Raw genomic sequence first — 19417 nt, 5'->3', positions numbered from 1 at the left:
ATGGCTGCTTGATTTGTTTCCACGTAAAAACTAGTATATTCTTGTCATACTGCAACACAGTGTCCACTAAAGTGACATGAACACAACATAAAAACTGGGGTAATGTATTTGTTATTAGATGAAATATTAAGAAAGCCTTGTTCTGCTCACTGTGGCAACAAATGAGGCTTTCAGAGTCCAACCCTCCACCTGAGACCCAGAATCACTGCCGTCACATCCGTTTATGGAGTGAATGAGGTAAGTGAGGTGAGGGAGGCGGCCCTCTGCTGGAGCACAGAGGAGACCTTGTCCTCTTATCTGCTCATCACTGAGCTCCATTCACTCCATCCCTCTGTGCCGCTGACGGCACCGCAGGGTTTTCTCAGGGCAGCAGACGGCTTCACCTCCACCTGCGTCTCCCAGCAGCCGGGAAAAGGTTCAGGCTGGAGACACGTGTGTGGATGAACGTTAAAACCAGAGAGTTTAGTGTGGATCTGTTAGACTTACAACAACAATAAAATAAATATATCTTAAATGTGGAAAAAGCAATAAAAAATATCAGTCGGTATTGTTGTTGTCATAATAAAAACAAGACTTTATGTAACACTTTTCAAAACAAAGTTAAAAAAGTGCTTTACAAGATGAAATGATGAGAGCAATTAAAGAACAATTAGAATTATGAGAAATTATTAATCAAAAGAAGCCAATAATAAATGTAAAATAATTGAAATAATCAAATATCGGTTTATTAATCAGATGCATTCAAAAACAAATTGTATTTGAATGTGATTAAAAGAGGATAAGCTGCATTTCGGATGAACTACCATGAATGTACACATCACTGACTCAGACTAGTGTAGAATGAGTTACATTAATCTAAACATGAGAAATTAAAAGCATGTATAACAATCTTAAGATTACTCCTGGATAAAACTGAGCTGATTGGACAACTGTAATAACATGGTTATTATTATGAGAATACACAGAGTTTTTCAAGTTTTGATTTCTTAATAATTTAAGATGTAAGCAATGTAAAATACAAATTAAACAATGTAAAAAATGTAACTCTCTAATGTTATTAGTGAGATTTCTTAAAAAGTGGGTTATATGTCTGCCTATTTGTTGTATGACTATATTATATTATTTAACAATACACACGTAAATGTATATTTGTATAACCTCTCATTACAGGTTGGAGGTTTAATGTGTACATGAGAGCATTTGAAACAAAGAGCATCCATGGATTTCACATTATAGAGAAAAACAATCTATAGTCACAGGTTTGTTTTTACGCTTTAAGGTCAGCTCAGTAATTGTGCTTCATCATATCTGCTTCTTATTAACACACCACGATGCTCTGAACATTGAATCAGTACTTTGAACAAGCGACCTCTTCAGCTCTAAATAAGGACATTCAGTCCGTTACTTTAAAGAGCAGCAGTGACGGTATTTCTTGATAAATGCTGCCCTCTATTTGTCATGTATAGTATTGCAGTTTGATGGACATTAAAGGTTCAGTCTGTACATTTTCTCTCATCATTAAAACTACACACTGACTATTTGAAGAGTTTCCCTCCTCCATTAAAAATGGGCGTTTCTCAACTGATCCTGAAGTAAACATATATTTACTGCTGTGATTAGAGCACACACACACACACACACACACACAATAATAATCATAATCAAAAAGTGGTACTTATATGGAGGTGTAGTATTGTTATTAGCATTAACCGCAGCAATTAAAGCAGCACCAACATTACTATCAATAATAATAATAATAAATACATGCAAATTCTTCTGAAAGCATCGTCACTTTGCACCGTTTGCACTTTTTAATAACAAACAAAAGTACAGGAAATATGTAGTTGCTTTTCCAATCATATCTTGTGATGAGAGATTTGTAATGTATTGACTGGAACTGGGGTGAATCAGATCCAACGTCAGAGGAGCACGGTGGCAAAACGGTGATAATATGTCCGGTGAGCCACATGTGGTGCAGTTCTCAAGATGGAGTCATGAGTAAAGCTGAAAGTGAAAGAGCAGCGTCTGACCCCTGGAGGACATTTGGCCTCCGGGTGTCTTGACCACAGCGGTGAGTGTTTTGTTGTGACAGACTTTGTCCTGCGCTCGGAAGCCTCCATTAGGTGCCTGACCAGACATTTGTTCTGGCTCCACTTTGAGGAATCTTCTTTACCAGCGTTTCTCAAAGTGGCCTTCACAAAGGAGCATCCGTCCGGAGGTACGACAGCTACGGAATAGCCCTATAAACCGAATGGAACTGTCTTAGTGGCCATTTCCTCGCCCTGGGTGGTAAATCACAGTGTTTGTTGCAGGGAGGTTTACGTTGTTTGTGCACAATCTGCCACCACTTCAAAGCTGTGGGAGGGGACCCAGAGAGAGGGGGGGAGGGTGTTGTCCCCTTCCAGTGACTCACGGTCAACCTCAAAGGACTTGGGTCTATGACATCCGGTCCAGGGGCGTTTTGTTGGCTGAGCCGGGAGATGTGGTCAAGATGTTGTCATTGTTGAGGCCTCGAAAGTTCAGCAGGTGGGGAACACGTCATTTCTCGGATTTAAGGCCGATCTGTAATTTTACTCTCCTCTACAGGAACAATTACAAGGCTGCCGGTCTCTGCTGTGACTTTCTCTTTGGGTTTCCTTCATCTCCCCTCTGAGGACCATGAGAACACACTACAAGCTCTGACCCAGGCCTAGTCTCTTGACCACAGTAGCCGTCTGCAGACAAAACCCCACCGCAGCCGTCACAGCCTGCTGAGTGAGCTGGCAGTACGGCAAGCCACAAGTGCCCTATCTTCTCTGACTCACGAGGCAGTCTGGCTCTCCAAGTCACGGCATTGTGTGACACAGTGCACATGGAAGAGCATCAGACGTCAACACACCCGCACCACTAATCACACAGTCTCTCTGAGGGGAGGAATCGGTGAGGGGGTTCTGTGATGTCTCCAAATGATCCAGTAAAAAGTTTCCCCTGCTGTTACGGTAAAATCTCACATTAGAGAAAGGTTTACAGCTGGAGCCTGTGTTTTATTTTATAGACGTAATAAATGTGCTTTTATTGTGTGTGTGTGTGTGTGTGTGTGTGCAGAGTTTTGGATTCTCACTCAGAGTCCTGATCAGGTGCATTACCTGTGGTGAACACCAGGAGGTACTGGTGATCTATTTTTGCCAGTGGTCCCAACAACGTGTTAAAAAAACCATGAATTGAGATTCTTTACTGTGTTGTGTTGGTATTCTATAGATTTTAGTGCAGATAAAGACATCATATGTTCATTGTGTCTTTGCAGTACAAACCAACAACATGTTCCTTCCAGAGAAGACACAACATTCCACAAGAGAGAGAGAGAGAGAGAGAGAGAGAGAGAGAGAGAGAGAGAGAGGGGGATGACTTACAGCTGATGTCCCAAGATTCAGAGACAATGACATTGTTATATACAGATATATATTCACCCATAAGCTATAGATGTGACCCGGTGTCCTTTAGGAGGTCGATTTAAACACTTCAAATTGTGTAATTTGACACAATAACTCAGTTTCTGCTTCAGAAAGGTGTGACTCCTCAGGGCCGGGTTGACCTGCGAGCAGATCCTGGGTTAAACTGGGCTACGGACTCTCTATTGATCCACTCATTAGCTCCACCCTGTGTGCACTGTGCATGCTCCCTGTTGAAGTACAAAGCACACGGCAGGTTATGCTCGTTTTATTTATTTATATATTTCGCCTTTAGGCCGAGAAAATCAACCTGTGTTCGTTTGATGGGATGGTAGTTTCCCCCAAGTTTTCTCCGTATCAGGCTGTTGGGACCAGATCCTCTTTAAAGATGTCAGCATGATTCAGATGAGATTCTTGTCAGGTGGTCGAACGGCATCAGAAAACACACGTTCAGTCGCACCTCAACAGTATCGATGACAGCAGCTGAAAAGAAATGTAAAACGACTGAAAATAGGTGGAAGTCGTCTCAAAGGGACAAAATCCAGCCTGGGTATATTGCTGTATAAAGGTGGAGTGTGTGTGTGTGTGGGGGGGGGGGAGTTATCTGTGTCCAGGGGCTCATTCTCTCATAATCTGTCCATGGTCTAATTGCTTTGTATTACCAAACAAGACCATAATTAATTATTGATACAAATCTCCTGACTTGCAGTAAACCTGGGGCCCGGAGGTATCCAGAGAAACACCAACGTGGTCCCGAAGCCACGCCGCTCCTCACCGTGACTCTGTAATACATCTGTATAATGAGCCCCTTTGTCACATTCAGGCAGATAACAACCACAAAAGGGAATTTTTTTAATTCGATTGGGGGCTTTTATTGGGACCGTCTTTAACAGGATTACTGAGATATCTAGAGATGGAGATAAACACTTCTAACAGACAAACACGCTCATTGTGAAGTAAAAAGTGCAGCAGGTTCGGCGACGGCCGGCCTCGTTTGTGAGAGACCTCCCAGCGATCTTCACAGTGATCTACGGTGCTGATACGAGGCAGCGGGAAGAAAGACACACGTCTTCACCTGAGGCCATCGCAGCAACATCCGCTCCGGTCTTAGATTTCGATTTCTGCGGTGGCTGTTCCTGACAGTGAAGCAGGAAAGCGTCTTGGTTGGTCTAAGTTACAACATCCTGTTGTTCATTGACTGGAACAATCTGTTTGAAATTATACCAACCACTTCGCCCACATTAACACAATTAACTTATCAGCTGACCGGTCTTCAATGCTTTCCGCCAGATTCCGAGAAACTGAACACAGAGGCGATCTGAGGACCCTTCGACGCATTTCTCCAGGTGACAGCTGCTATTGTGTGCTGCTCCATTGTCTCAGGAACCCGCTCATCACTGATCCACTGTATAAAAGCACCTTTCATGGCCCTGGGACTGCTGCGGCCGAAACGTGAGATGACGGGCATGCGTCAAAGCTGCGCTCCCAGCTGCCGATGTCGAGATAAAAGTCGGTGACTGTGTGCGTCACTCTCTTGTCATGGTACTTTGAATACTATCAGCTCTCTTTCATGCCCAAACACGGAGGGCCAGTTTGAGGAACCCCAGGGAGGGATCAGGCCAAAATATGCAGGCCAGATCTAGATACACATCGCTGGGTTGGGCCTTGGAGAATAAAAGGCCGGCAGATGAGGGGAAAGGAATAAACTGCCCCTCATCTCTTCATCTCCTGCCCATGTTTCTGTATTTTCGATGTTTTCTTTCTGTAACTCTTTCGGTTCCATGTGTACGTGACGTCTCTTCTTTTTCAGCCTGCAACTAACAACTATTTCTCTTAGTTCATTTTTTATTCTATATCATGTCAAAGGATCATGAGTCCTACTGGCCTGAGGGTTTACTGACACTAACCATGTAGTTCCTATGTCCCCAGTTTAAATCAAACTGAGGATTCTCATCCGTCATATTTGATGAAGTTAAAAACTGCCTGGAAAGTGGTTAAAAATCTTCCCAGTTACAAGTTGTCCTCTGTTTGATTGTTTTGTTTCATGGTGAATGAGAAATACATGAAGTTCCCATATGTGAGAAACTTAAAGTGACATTTATTTGTATTCTTCCATAAAACGACTTACACACTCTCTTGAATTAGACAGTGGACTAACTGTTCAAGCTATTACTCCAGTCAAAGTGAAATGTCACAGTGAAGTGTTTCACATGATAAAACTAAGAGAACATTGAATTATGACCACATGTCAGAGCATTATTCATTTTATACACTATTAGAGTGTTTGCTTGTATATTGAATGCACTTTAATGCTGTAGCTGGTCCAGGTGGAGCTGGTTAGAGGTAAAACCTGCAAACACAACAGGTATGTAAATGTAATACATGTACTTTATTCCATGGATTGCATCACTTTGGAGTTTGGCATTAAAACATGGATGTTTAATCTGGAACATCAAAGTGTAGTTCTGTGAGCGTCTACTTTCTATCTGAGCTCCGTCTGAGGGCTTTCAGGCACCTGTCCACACGGCGTTACCTCAACACTATGCAGACGTATGAGATCAAGGCCATTCTCTCCTGACATGCCTTCCTCTTTCTGTTTTCATTATAGTCGGCCTGTGATGTATTACACAGTCACCTCGCCGACTGGCCAGCTCGTTGCTGCGTCTCAAGCCAAAGATCTGGCGATGACCGAACCGTCTGAGAACCTCAAACCCCGAGACAGACTTAGAAATCTGCGTGTTGTGGTCTCCAGAGGATCGACCCTCTCAGATATGATGGGAGGTGGGGGCTGGGGATAGATATATATATATATGTGCCACATCTGAGAACTTTGATTATTCAGGGGGAGTCACACAAGAGAAAAAGTTTTGAAGTTTGGGAGTTTCCCTGCTGCTTCTTGCTTTTGTTGTCGTCTCCCGCCGCAGCTTTGGGGATTCAGCGAAGGTGCTTTGATGTACCATTAGACGAGCTCGTAAGTGACAGGCCGATGGTGGGGGGGGGCGTTCGGTACAGACAGGTGAGTGAGGATCTCAGCCACATGAACGACGATGAAAGACAACAAACCCTTTGCCTTGTCAACAGCCTCAGACCTACTGTAAAAACACCTTTTAGAGCCACGAGGAGGAACGAGTGGGATTTCCTTCAGGAGTGCACTTAGCACCTCCTGAGTCCAGGACCCGGGGGACCATGTCTAACGTCACTCATGTGGAGACACACAACTTAACTAATGTTGTTTGGGAAACTTATACATTTGAAGTGTATAGGTGAAAAAAAAACAAAAACATCTGCGATTGATGGCTGAGAGAGATCAGCCGGCAGTGACTGACGCTGTCCCTATTGGTATCTGATACATATCCGCAGAGCAAACACTAGCCTCATATCCCATTACCTAATCCCACATATACTGTGTTGTGTGTTACTAGGTATTTTAAGGACAGAAGCAGAGAACAAAAGGTCTTTTATAGTCCTAAAGCATAGTCCTGTTTTTCCACGAAAACATGTGGCCAAAGTGTAAGGGCAGCTATAGAAACCAAGTAAACAGGTCTCACACCGTAACATGACATGTAGGCCACGGACAACTCATATGTGATGAAGGCCAGACTGGGCCAAGTTCTTGACCCGGTTTAACCTCTGCAGTGTCAGACCGCGGTCCAGAAAGAAAGCAGGAGGGACACGAGAAGCTGAATGTCCTCATTTCACAATCCTAACACCTCCGCTTGGCAGGATTCCCTTTAAGTCCCTCACCTGAGTGTCGCTAAAGGCTCAGTAAGCATTTTCCCACTTTGCTCTCATGACATTTCGCCTCGTGGATTTCATTGGACAGATTGTGACATATCTCTCTCTGAGATTTCTCGCACCACTGCAATTTCATGGAGGTGAGTCGAATCTTGTTTATGGACCACACAGGATTATATTTGTCTGATTTGTCTTTTCAGATAAATCTGTTATCCTGGACGATCTATAGACCTAAAGCCTGTCAGCAGTTTATTTCCTGAATGAAAACGGTTGGTGTCACAGCATTTCTCTAGAGCCAAGTTACCAGAATCCTGTTTCTGTGTTTAATTATTTTTTTATTCTTATCTTTTTCTGACACACTACTCCATTTGGAAATTGCTTCGGTAGAGGTTACTCCCAGTAACAAACAATTCTGGGAGTGTAGTTTCTGAGAAGTTGTGACTGATTGACTTGATTTCATTAACTACGATGAAATATGTCCATGAACGACCTTCCAATGAGAAGACGTGAAGGCTCCAGGGTCATTAAACAATAAGATGAAACTATATTAACTCGGTAGCGAGCGCACCTCTGCCAAGGCCTAACAGTCCCCTAATGAAACCACAATTCAATTTACTGGATTTTTTTATTTTTATTTGGATCTGCACCAAATTGCACACACTCATAAATTCCAGTCCCCTAAATATGCCAGATTATTTTTTTTTTAACAAGATCCACTCATTCTTGGAGAAAACAACACAAATTCAGAAAACGCCCTTTCTAGCAATGTCTGAGAAAATGAAAAAAAAAAACAATAAATCCTGGATCTTTACCAAACCTGAATGTTTTGCTCATTGCACCACGTCTTCACAAAATCTCATGGAAATCGGCTGAGTGGATTTTGCGTAATCCTGCAAAGTAACTAACAAACAAAACAAGTTAAAGGGAGTTCAAAAATGATATCTTCTATAATATTTATATAACTGTCTATTTGTTTGCATTGATGAAGAAAAGAAGAGCAATGGTGGAACAGACTGATTAGTGGATATCGAGCTGGTCTTTGGAGACAGACCAGTGAGTAGGTCGAGTCAGGAGACTGGACAGGCTGGTGAGAATGGACCCGAGGCAGAAGTGAAACAGCAATGATCAAAGTTTAAAAATAAAGAAATAGGACAAGATAACTCATTGCAGACCAAAGTGCTGCACGGCCCGGGTGAACTGACGATCTGGTGAAAGATGGAGTGAGCAGGAGCCCGAGTCTTGTGGAGTGGACGAGCTAATCTGGAACAGGTGCCCAGTTGGAATGGTGGGAAAGAGCCGTGATGCCTCGTCGAGCAGACACACACAAACACAAGGAAAGACAGAACGTGAGACAGACACATGAGGACAAAATGGGGGAGAAGCAGAGCAGCGACACGAGCAGTTGGAGTGAATCAGATTTACCAATGCTGCATCTTTTCAGACTTAAAAGCTCCAGTGTGTAAGATTTAGGTGAAAAGATCTTTTGGCAAAAATTGAATATAAAATAATCCTAGTGATGTTTCCACTTGTGTGTTTCATCTAAATTGTACAAATTGTTGGGTTTTTTACCCTAGAATGGATCCTTTATATTTAAATACTTTATATTTATATACTTTATATTTAAATACTTTATATTTACATCAGGAGCGGATCCTCTCTACGGAGGCAGCCATGTTTTTTACACTTGTCCAAACTGGACAAACTAAACCTTTTGAGTTTCTATTTCAACTGAAGCTAGCACAGTTTCTCTCTCATGTTTGGAAGGAGAGGAGGAGGTGAGGGGTGTTCAGCTGCAACGTGACACTTCACCACTAGATGTCACTAAATTCTACACACTGACCCTTTAATTGTCAGACGAAAACTTATTCGAAAAGCAGTTTGACTCAAATGCTAACTTTTAAATCTTAGTGCCAGCGGAGTTTTAAATCAGTGCACCTTTGAATTCCAAGCCAGTGGCAGAGTGTGGCACGATGTGTTTGCATCTGATGACGGCTGTTGCATTAGTGGGGTCGGGTGGAAGTAGATGCTTTGCTCAAGGGCACACCAACAGTAGATAGTTACTACAATAGACTTTAAAGGCATTTAACTGACATTCCGTGTATGTAGGATGGATCGGAGCCATCGGAGAATTGGACCCGGCACAGTAGTGAAAGACACCGAAGCCTTCTGGCAACCCAGAGATCTGCTGCCCTGTATTACAACTACAAGTGTAATCACAGTAATCTGACTGAATCCCATTATAGCACTACCAGAGTCTAGACAGCGTGATCTCTGCACCGCTCTAAACTCTCCACTCATAATGTCATCAGCGAATATTATACGATTACATTGTTCCCACACATACAAACAGAGGCCCAGAGGTCGCATCCACAACACACACACACACACACACACACACACACACACACACACACACACACACACACAGAGCCATCCCCCATCCAACAATAATCCACCTAAATCAAACTGCGGCATAACCCTACATGATATCAGGCAGAGCAGAGGATTTGCGATCTCTCAAAAAAAAACGGCAGAAGAGATGAATGCGTGGAATCTGTCTCTCTAAGCTGTGTTTTATTGTGTATGCACATGCATACACAATAAAACACACAATTCGCCCCATCTCCTTTCAGTACGCCCGGTGGTTTCTCTGCAAAGTAGATTGATTGTGCTTAATAGTCTGCTTTAAGAGGTAGGACATGTTCCAGACAAACACGTGGATTAAAGAGCACAGGAACACACTGTAACCACCGGCAGATGAAAATGGTTTTTATTGGATTTTGTCTGCCAAGCTGAAGTTAAAACTGTCCCCATGAGCACGAGTTCACATGTCCTGGTGGGTTAAATGAGGACATCACCACCCAAAGACACAAAGACTGATGTGGCAGGAGTGAAACAATTGCAACTGCGGTGTCCCCAAGAAGAAAAGGTCAACCTGGTTTAAAACGTGAATCTGTTGACCTGCTGGTGGTGGGACTGGGATGTTCGTAGATGTACATGTTATCATATTATAAAAATAGATTGAACAGCTAAAGAAACACACAAACAAACCCAGAGAGGAATGATACAGTCTGTTGTAAACATCGAGGCAGACGTCTTGGGTTGGCGTTCATAGTTTTCGTGTTTACGTGATAAACCATATTTTACCTTAAAATGTATAAAATGTAACACAAACATTATATATCTTGTTGACTTGTGTACTTACATTATCCAAATCCCAAATTTTATTCAAGGTAATGGGACGGTTCATTAAATGCGTCATGTCTTTGGCTTTGTCCGTCTCTGCTGTAACATCTGGGGCAAATTACGTATGTTGATGTATTAGTTTATTTCCAAACAGCCTGAAGACCGAACGTAGAGCACCTAGCTGACTCTTCACCTCGGCTCTCACTACCTCGAGCCAACGTGCTTCCATTTGTGCCTACCGGCGTCTCGTGTTTACAGTTCGCATTGCATTCAGTCCAAACACGAAGTCCTCAGTGTGCTGCTTTTCACACAAGAGCCTTTTGTCTCTTCTCCTAAAGACGGCTGTGTTCGAGCCGTACAAGCCGTAGATAGTTATCTGTGCTGGCTCAACCATAGATAACCTTTGGAGACCTGTTGGATGTTTTCCTGAAGGGGGGGGGGGGGCACTGGTGCCTCTTGACACCAACAGTTTCTTAGAAAGTCCTTTGACAAGCACCTATTCTCTTGCAGTATAAAAGCAACGGCTGAATGTTTGTTCAGCAAGACAACATGGATGAACTTCTACAGATGCTCACAGTTAGTGTAACACACATCTAATTCACACTTGAGGGGGGGGTGTATTGAAGACTCATTATTTTTGATGCTTCCTGCTGAGCTTCCTTCTGACATAAAGGTCCCATATTGTGAAGGTGATATTTCTGTGTCTTATTACGATTAAGTAATAAACTAGTAAGTCTCAGTGCTATATAAATGCTGTGTGATTTGAAAACTAAAACCCACCCACCAACCTTTCATTGATTTGGTTCTTCCAAGTGGTTTTGTGAAATCTCCTTTATTTATTTAAATCTATATTAAGGACTCTTATCCTTGTGATGCTTTCAGACATGCACTGAAGTCCAGAGATGCTCTGGACATTCTCCGGAGGGGCTGTGTGTGTGTCACTGCGACTTTCTGAGTGAGAGCCTCAGGACTTTCTCCGGCTATTACCTCTAATATAACGTCTGCAGAAAGTCCGGAGGAGCCGATGTGATAACGCTGCAGGAGGTGTTCACGCAGGATTCACCACGAGCGAGTGAGGGTGCTGTGACGGATGCAAAAAGTGAAAAAGACAAAAGGAAAACAAATATCTCAGCATGAAAAAGCAGAGGAGAAGGTGAAGAGGAAGCTGTCAAGAGAGCTTCTGGTGATAAGAGTGTGGTTTACATGTGGTTGTGCCTGGTTGTGCCTGGTCAGCCAATCAGAAGAGAGGCATTGGCTGACATGCCTCTGTCTTGATAGAGCTGCAAATAGAAGCATGAGAAAGGAGATGTACATTTACATGGTGCTTAAAACCACTAATATACTTTTAAATGAAAGTCTGGAAAAAACGTAAAAGTAAATACGGGACCTTTAACTTGCTGCTACTGCTGCGTATGTTTATCTACCTCCTCCTCCCACCACCTCCCCCCCAATATCCACCTGGAGTCTCATTTATGCATTTATACATCATCATTCCCCCCCCCAGTCTTTTTTAAACTTGGTGTATTCGTGCAGGGAGGAACGAGGTCAAAGCCTAAGAGCCAAATATCAGTTTGAGATGAAATAAGATAAGATGACGTTCCACATGAGATGGCCGACCCCGAGGCTGGATGATGGGCCTCGACGTCACTCAGTGGTCCCTCTCTTCATGCACATGTTCCTCTTCATGTGGAGAGCTAAGCAGGTCTGGAGTTCTGCCAAAGGGGATCTCCGATTGCAGAGTGTATATTGCTCTTACTCATCCTTCACCTGCTGTCTATTAGCTCTGCGCCGGTGATACTGGGGCAGAGCAGCATTGTGTCTCCACCGGAGTCGTTTTGTGCTCCGGGCTAGTTTCACTTTGTCGGACCTTGTCGTGAGGTTCGGTGGGATATTAGTATAACATTATAAATATGTTTTTGAGTGCAGTTTTTGTTCTGTTTCTCAGCAGCGATGCATTCTGTCTTTGTTCCAATCGTGTGAGAGGCCGAGCAGGTCTCTGTTGTGAAACACAGCCCAACATATTTCCTATAATGTGATTACTTGGCTTCTTGTTCCTTTGTGTCCCGCTGTAGTATCAATAACACGTGAATTATAAAAGGCATTGTTCTGTGTTTTGGTCGTGATGCGACACATTTTTCAGATTTCAATATACAGCAACTCCTCAGAGGGACGTGTCACGGCGGTGTGTATTACCCCCCCGAGGAAAGGCCGGTGTAAGCTTACACACACACACGCACACGCACACGTGATGGATTGTGTCATGTGTGTTGTGTAACATTAAAGCAACTGGATGTTATTGGCTTACAGTGATGGAGTATGGTAATCTACAGCTACTGTGGACTTTGGATAAAAGAGTCAAGCAAACAGCAAATCCTATGAAATAACAAAAACACAAAATACAGTAATAACAATTGGATCTAGGCCGTATAGGATTTAATGATAAAAGGTTTTTGAGGTTTATTGAGAGTCGATATCAAGCTTCTATAACTGAGTTGCTCTGTGGACACGACAACTGTAACTGAGTCAGAACCCAAGCACTGAAAGAAAGAGAGTTGGGAGGCTTCCAATGCCTGGCAACCAATTTTTATATATTTATTTATTTTATTCATACATAGAACACAAAAATGGCAACTCACAAATGGATGTTAAGATTAGTCTTTCAGATTTAAATGACACTACACTTTACAGCAGAGTGTTTTTCCCAACTTGCTCCCTGTGCTGCATTCTGATGTCCAGGTGGTTGAAGGAGTAATCCAGCCATGTGAGGAGAGAGAGTGCGAGCGTCGTATGGCGTCTGGACGGCATCCTTGCGTCCGGCGTCTCAGCACGGCAGGTCTAGACAGACCTAGAGAGGGGATTTGGCCAGGAAGCAGTGGGAAACTGGGGCACACTGGGATCTGTGGTCCTCAGAGCGGATTCCTGGGTTTTACTGAAGGAGTCGTGGATGATCCAGAGACGGTTTCTGCAACGTCTCGTTGGTCCAGCTGCAAGTGGTTTGTGTGAAGATATTGGGAATCAGTGGTGCTGGCAGCTGTCAGTTAGTTACCACCTGCCTCTGTGCTGAAGGGGAATCGACACTGGCTCTGTGGCAGGTCTTTGCACTTTGTGTGTGTGTGTGTGAAGAAAGGTTTTATACATCAGCAGCACCAGATTCCACAGATGGATTATTTTTTTTAAATATATTTTTCCATGGACCAGGAGAATCATTGGAGCACCTGCATGTATGTTCAACCCAATCCTGTGGTGAGTGGAATTCATGTGTCTATTCATACATCAGGCTTCATTTGAAGGTAGATTTTCCTTTAACAGTCAAATAGTCTTACCTGACATCATTTACTTATGTTTGTGTTACTACAGCTGTGGCACTGAACATTTCAGACTTCATGCACGGCAGTCATCATAAAGGAGGACTTCATGTTGTTTGTTGTTGTTCTCAGTTTACTCCATCATTGGTGGTTATGAAGGTAAAGTGTTCAGGTTCAGGACTATTTTATTCGGTCTGTTTTTACCAGTTGAATGGTTTCATGATGTACTGTTACGATGCAGGTTGGTTTGGATCGAGGACCAGGATGAAAATAAACAGACGTTATTAACGCAGCCTTAGTCCGCAGCAGGTAACGTGTAGTTTCAGAAATGAGCCTGATAGCTGCAGACACTGCTGAGCCGGTTCCATGTGGCCACATCTGTTTAACTGCTCCTTTCCACGCGCAGACAGGAAACACAGTGTGAACCCTCAGGAGTGTCATTTGTATCTGTTAACCGAAGCAGCAGGAATACAAAAAAAAAAAGACTATCTGAGCCAGCTGTATTAGAAACCATTCCTCAGCACAACTCATGCAACATCGTCGTCAGCGACCTTTACCTTCACAGACCATCTAGTGCAGTTAGTGATGGGGAAAAGGTGACGGCATGCGTGAAGCCCGAGGATAGACGGGCTGCGTGGAGGAACACAGCGACTGATGAGAACATCGGCAGGAAATTAATTAGACCACAGAAGCAGACGAACAACCGAGAGCAGAGAAGAGACTCGAGAAGCGTATTTGAAAAAGAAAGCTTGCTTGATCTTATGATCTTAGAATCTCCTCCTATTTGTCTTCTCACCCAGAGTTTCAGGAGATTATCCAGAGTTCAGTGCATGTCTGAAAACAGCTAAAGATATCAGACTGTGTTTCTATAGGAGTCATGGCTTGTTACCAGACCATACAGAGTGACGGCAATAAACCATAAGAATGATGAATTTTTTTTTACGGTTGTATCTGAACCTGGTGATGACCCAGCGGCTGCAGAGCGGTTCCACTGTGCTCCTCTTTTTAGGCCCCAATCTCGACATACACGCGTTGGCAGTTCCAGGGCAGGAAATCTGTCAATTTGATAAAAACAGACTGCTGAAAAAAAGATTTAGACACAGATAGAAAACACATTTTCATACAATTTCAATTTATTTCACACTCAGTGACACGCAAACCTCAAACTCAGAGCAGAAGGACAAAATGGGGACCAGATTTCAAAAGTCTGTTTAACCAGAGAGAGTGACAATTTAAGAAATGACCAAAATATAGAAGAACGCTTTCAGCACATAACTCTTGAGGTGTCAATTGACTAAATGTTAAAATAATGGTGAACTTTGTTGATTTCTACTCACAATTAAAGTCCATGTGATTGCTTGAGTGTGCACTCGTGCAGCCTCGATACTTCAGGGAACATGTGGCACTGAGAGGTAAAGAATCACTTAGCAGGAGATATAAGCAGGTCACTGTTGCACGACTAAGACCTCTCTGGTCTCTCGTGATTAGAACGCACACAGAATGAGATGCTGTCGTTGGAAAAAAAAAGACTCAAATCAAATTTCTCTTCATACTAATAGAAGAAAATACCATAAATATGGTCTGGGCTTGACGGGTGGCACAGCAGGTGCTGTATATGCTCCCTTATTACCGAGCCTCGGTTGATTGCTTGTACTGCCTGAGTGCATAAGGCTGAAGGCGCGCCCTCGTGTCAGTGGGAATGCCCTCTTAATGGGGGCAGCAATCAGGCAGTCGTCGCCACTGAGCCAAAAAAAAACACACTGGAAACATGCAGCATGTCAGAGGCTCATTAAGGAGCAGAGCAGCGTTTATAACACTGCTGAGAGGAACAGTAAATCACTGTGCTCCCCTAGAGCGCTGAGTGGAGGGAGTAATGCCCTCTTGAATGCACTGGTCACCATAATACACACACTCACTCACCCTCCCTCTCCCCGTGTGTGGGTGTGTGTGTGTGTGTGTGTGTGTGTTTGCAGAGGCACTGTTCCTACTGTTTTTATGTTTAAAGGTCTGCTTACGAGTAAGAAATCCAAAGATCAGCGGTTATGATGAATGTGATCCATAAAATGATGCAAGTTGTGTAGAGTGGGCACATATGACTGTGAGGTGTTTGTGTGTGTGTGTGTGTCTTTTTACTCCAGAAGGATGAGTGCACTTCACCACATGGAGACTTAATAGAGATGCTTCTCATTTGTTTTAAAAGAGGTGACATGATGTGTTGCTGAACTGCATCGAGGTTCTGTTGCTTTGCTCAACATGGTGCAGACACCAGCCAATCAAATTGTGTTCATGCAAATATTCCAGTGTTTAGGTGCAAGCCAATCGAACTGGTCCTGTCAGATATCAGAAGTCCAAACGAGCCTTTGCTAAGTTCAGAAGTTATGATGAGCGCTGTCGAGATCTTTCTGCCAAATGTTTGGAAACGTGCGTGTTGGTCAAGTGCTTCTGTCCAAGACACAGATGAATTAACATCAACATAAACAAAAGGTTTGTTCAATAATTTCAAATCATTTAAATATCATAATTCTCCCTGTTGAGTTTTAACATAAAATATAATACGGAGTAAGAAGCAGCAGAACTTCTGTGATGATATAACTTCAAATAGGAGATAAAACAGTCTTAAACAAAAGTTGTGATCGCATTAGTTCTCCTCCAATTAGATAGCCATCAGCAGGACTGGGGCCCTGATACAAACCAAATGGGATAGCAGACACACAGTCAGGGTGAATTGTGTCATTGTGGGACTGATAATGGCCGCCTTCTTGCACACATTAAATGCAAGTCCGAGGGGGGGCCCCCGAGGCCCCTGGCGGCCTGTTTTCTGCACAAGGTAAAAGGCCTTCCATTCAACAGGGCTCGGGCAGCATCGTTGAACATTTATGGAGGTTGTTTAAACAGCCGTTAACTGCAGATTAACTGAGATCCGTGCTCCTTTCGAAGACTCTGCTGTTCATGTCCTCCACACACACACACACACACACACACACAAAGTCTGCAAACACATTGGAACATTCACACATGGAAATACAAGACGGCATACGTGCACACAAATGAAACATGTTGACAGAGACACACATGCATGTCAATTTCATGGACATACACTTGTCTAATGAAGAAGCTTCATGTGGACGGACACTAACATGATGATCTTTTTACTGCTGGAGTTCAGGCTTGGTCTGTTGTGTGGAATAAACATAAACCCTTGAATCGACCTGGTACAATCAGCTAGCGCATTTATTTTACATGTAGTAATTGATGGGTTATGGGTAGTGTGGGTTCCCCTTGACTCAACTTTGAGTAAACAGACATTCTACATGCAAACCGGATGTAATAAGAATGTTCAATGACAATTACACTTTGTAAATATTGGACATTTACTCATTCAAAGAGTCTTGTGCTGTATAGTTCCATAGACAGGGTCAGAGAAGCTGTGTTTCCCCAGTCAACAGGATTAAGACGGGGATCTCCTCTTCCTACAGCTACTTCTCTGCATTCAAGACAAATAACACCGGACAGAAAATCATGACAAGCCTGGGTGAGATTGATGCAGCTGAGATTTCTGTATGTGGATTTATGCCGACTCCTTTTCCACAGAACAATCCTCATGTGCACAAGTATGACTATGATCCTAAAGGGGTGCATATGGACGAGGACCCTTTTGGGAGCTTGGTGAAACAAATCAAATAGGGAAGTGAAGGAGTTTTTTAGTGACAGATATTCAAACAGTGTTTCATCCGTCCTGGTGCCCTGATACTGAAGAGCCAGTCTGTTAGCGTGTCCTGTTTTTCACTTGTCCTTTCCTGGCTAATCTGGCCCTGGAACCTCTGTCTGACTGGACGAGACCTGGCACTGGGTAAAGGACGTGCCCGAGATTAACTTTGCCAATCCTTCCCAGTGTCTCGTCCCCAGACAGAGACGTGACGTAAAGGTTGAGGTTGTGCCTGAAGCCGAGCGTTGCACACTTGCCCTGGCCTAATATGGAGTTAGCCTCCTTTCGCCACTCTGTAATTAGGACTGTATGTGGAGAGGAAACCCCATGAGGTCAGGAGGCTGGCGCTGGGTCACTGTCAGGTTCAGGAACTTGTTAATGAGGCAGGGATACTTTGCACCGAGGTAGTTGGCCCGCGGATGGAGCTGAAATAAATAAATAAATAATGGCTGGATGCCACGTCAACTGTCAAAAACCCCACCATCAAACCTACTTTAAATCAAATCACACAAAAAAAGAAACTGTCACCATTTTGAATATTCCCATAATCTCAAACGCATCAGTGACAACAAACGAATTGTTTCTGTGTTTTATCTGGATTCTCCGGGCTGTTGTTGGAGATATGGTAATAAGCCTGCTCACGGTTTAATTGGCGCCACAAACAGTTGGCTCGTTGTTGTTTTGGTGTTTTGTGTGGGCCGGGGCCAGGGTGCCTGCCTGCCACGGAGCTGGTGTGGACAGCTGGCCCGTCTGATCCCTCTAGTCTGCTCTTAAATTGGTTTTAGCAGCAGCACTAATAAAGCTGATTATCTGTGTGGCTCAAGGCCCCACTAACCCTGTGACACTCCTGGCAGCTGGTGGGACTGGGAGCTCACGGGCCGAGTGCACGGCGAGAAAAAAGGTGCACTGATGAGTAAGATCGTCAAAAACTAATCAGGAAAAGAGTAAAACACTGACACACAAGAGATGTAGGTGGATTTGTTGTTCATGAAGAGGAGAGCACCATCACCTTCTCCTCCTCTTCTTCATTCTGCATCCACTTCACTCAACTGGTTCTCCCTCTCTCCTTGCCCCCCTCCCCTCGCCTTTTATTCCCTCCTTCCAGTCGTCACTCTCTGGGCAGCTGCTGCTAAACCCACTCTGCTGCTTTGCCCCCCACCAATGATCACAACCCCCCCTCCTCACCCTTGCTGCCATGTCCCACTCCTAACACTTCACGTTGGTGCAGTCCAGGTAATCTATTCGACTTTGCACGTGCATGGTTTTGTTCAGCAGAGCTGTAGACAGAGAATGTCTTGATATTCATATTGATTAGTGTGTGATTGTTTAGTTCATATTCACAAATCTCAATGTACGACATCCTCAGGGCTAAAAAAAGGTAGAAACCTCAGAGAGAGACACACAGTGCTGCGAGTAGTAGAGCACATCAACAAAACAATATTTAGAACATTGATGAGAAAAGACAGCGTCATAAATGAAGAGGTGTATACATGTTTAAAGTATTCGTACATAAGAATCTAGTTGTATTCATAATCAATCACCATGATCACCATCAATCATCTGTTGGGAGGGACAGAGATATTCACACGGAGCATTAAAAAATAATTTGATTACAATGAATTATGATCCATATGATGGAAGCCTAGTGGTTGGATTAAGGTTTTCACAGAATTTGCAGTAGATCCAACACTATAGGATGCATAGGAAGCAGCAGGAGAAAGGGTTGTTATCTGAAAACCGTTCTGTTGCATCGCTTCCTTTCTTCTCATTCTACTCTAACATGAGGTGTGTTAGATGTAAAGTGTGATCATTGAGGTCAGAAAACACTGCTCGCCACTTTTCTTCATGAATATTTAACAGTTTAAAAAGCAGAATTTTGCCTGATGCTGCTATGAAGTGAATTTAGTGGCACACGAACAAACTCACGGTGATATTTCCCCCCCTCTGACTCGTCCTGGTGTGACCCTCCTGGTGTGTGAGAGCTCGATCAATGCAAACACTTTCTGGGCAAAATCCGACCTGCCGAATTCGATCAAGTTACAAACATTGCTAAAATG

This window comes from Hippoglossus stenolepis, chromosome 13 (genome assembly GCF_022539355.2).
Source record: "Hippoglossus stenolepis isolate QCI-W04-F060 chromosome 13, HSTE1.2, whole genome shotgun sequence".
Taxonomy (NCBI): domain Eukaryota; kingdom Metazoa; phylum Chordata; class Actinopteri; order Pleuronectiformes; family Pleuronectidae; genus Hippoglossus; species Hippoglossus stenolepis.
Note: the sequence above shows the minus strand (reverse complement) of the source record.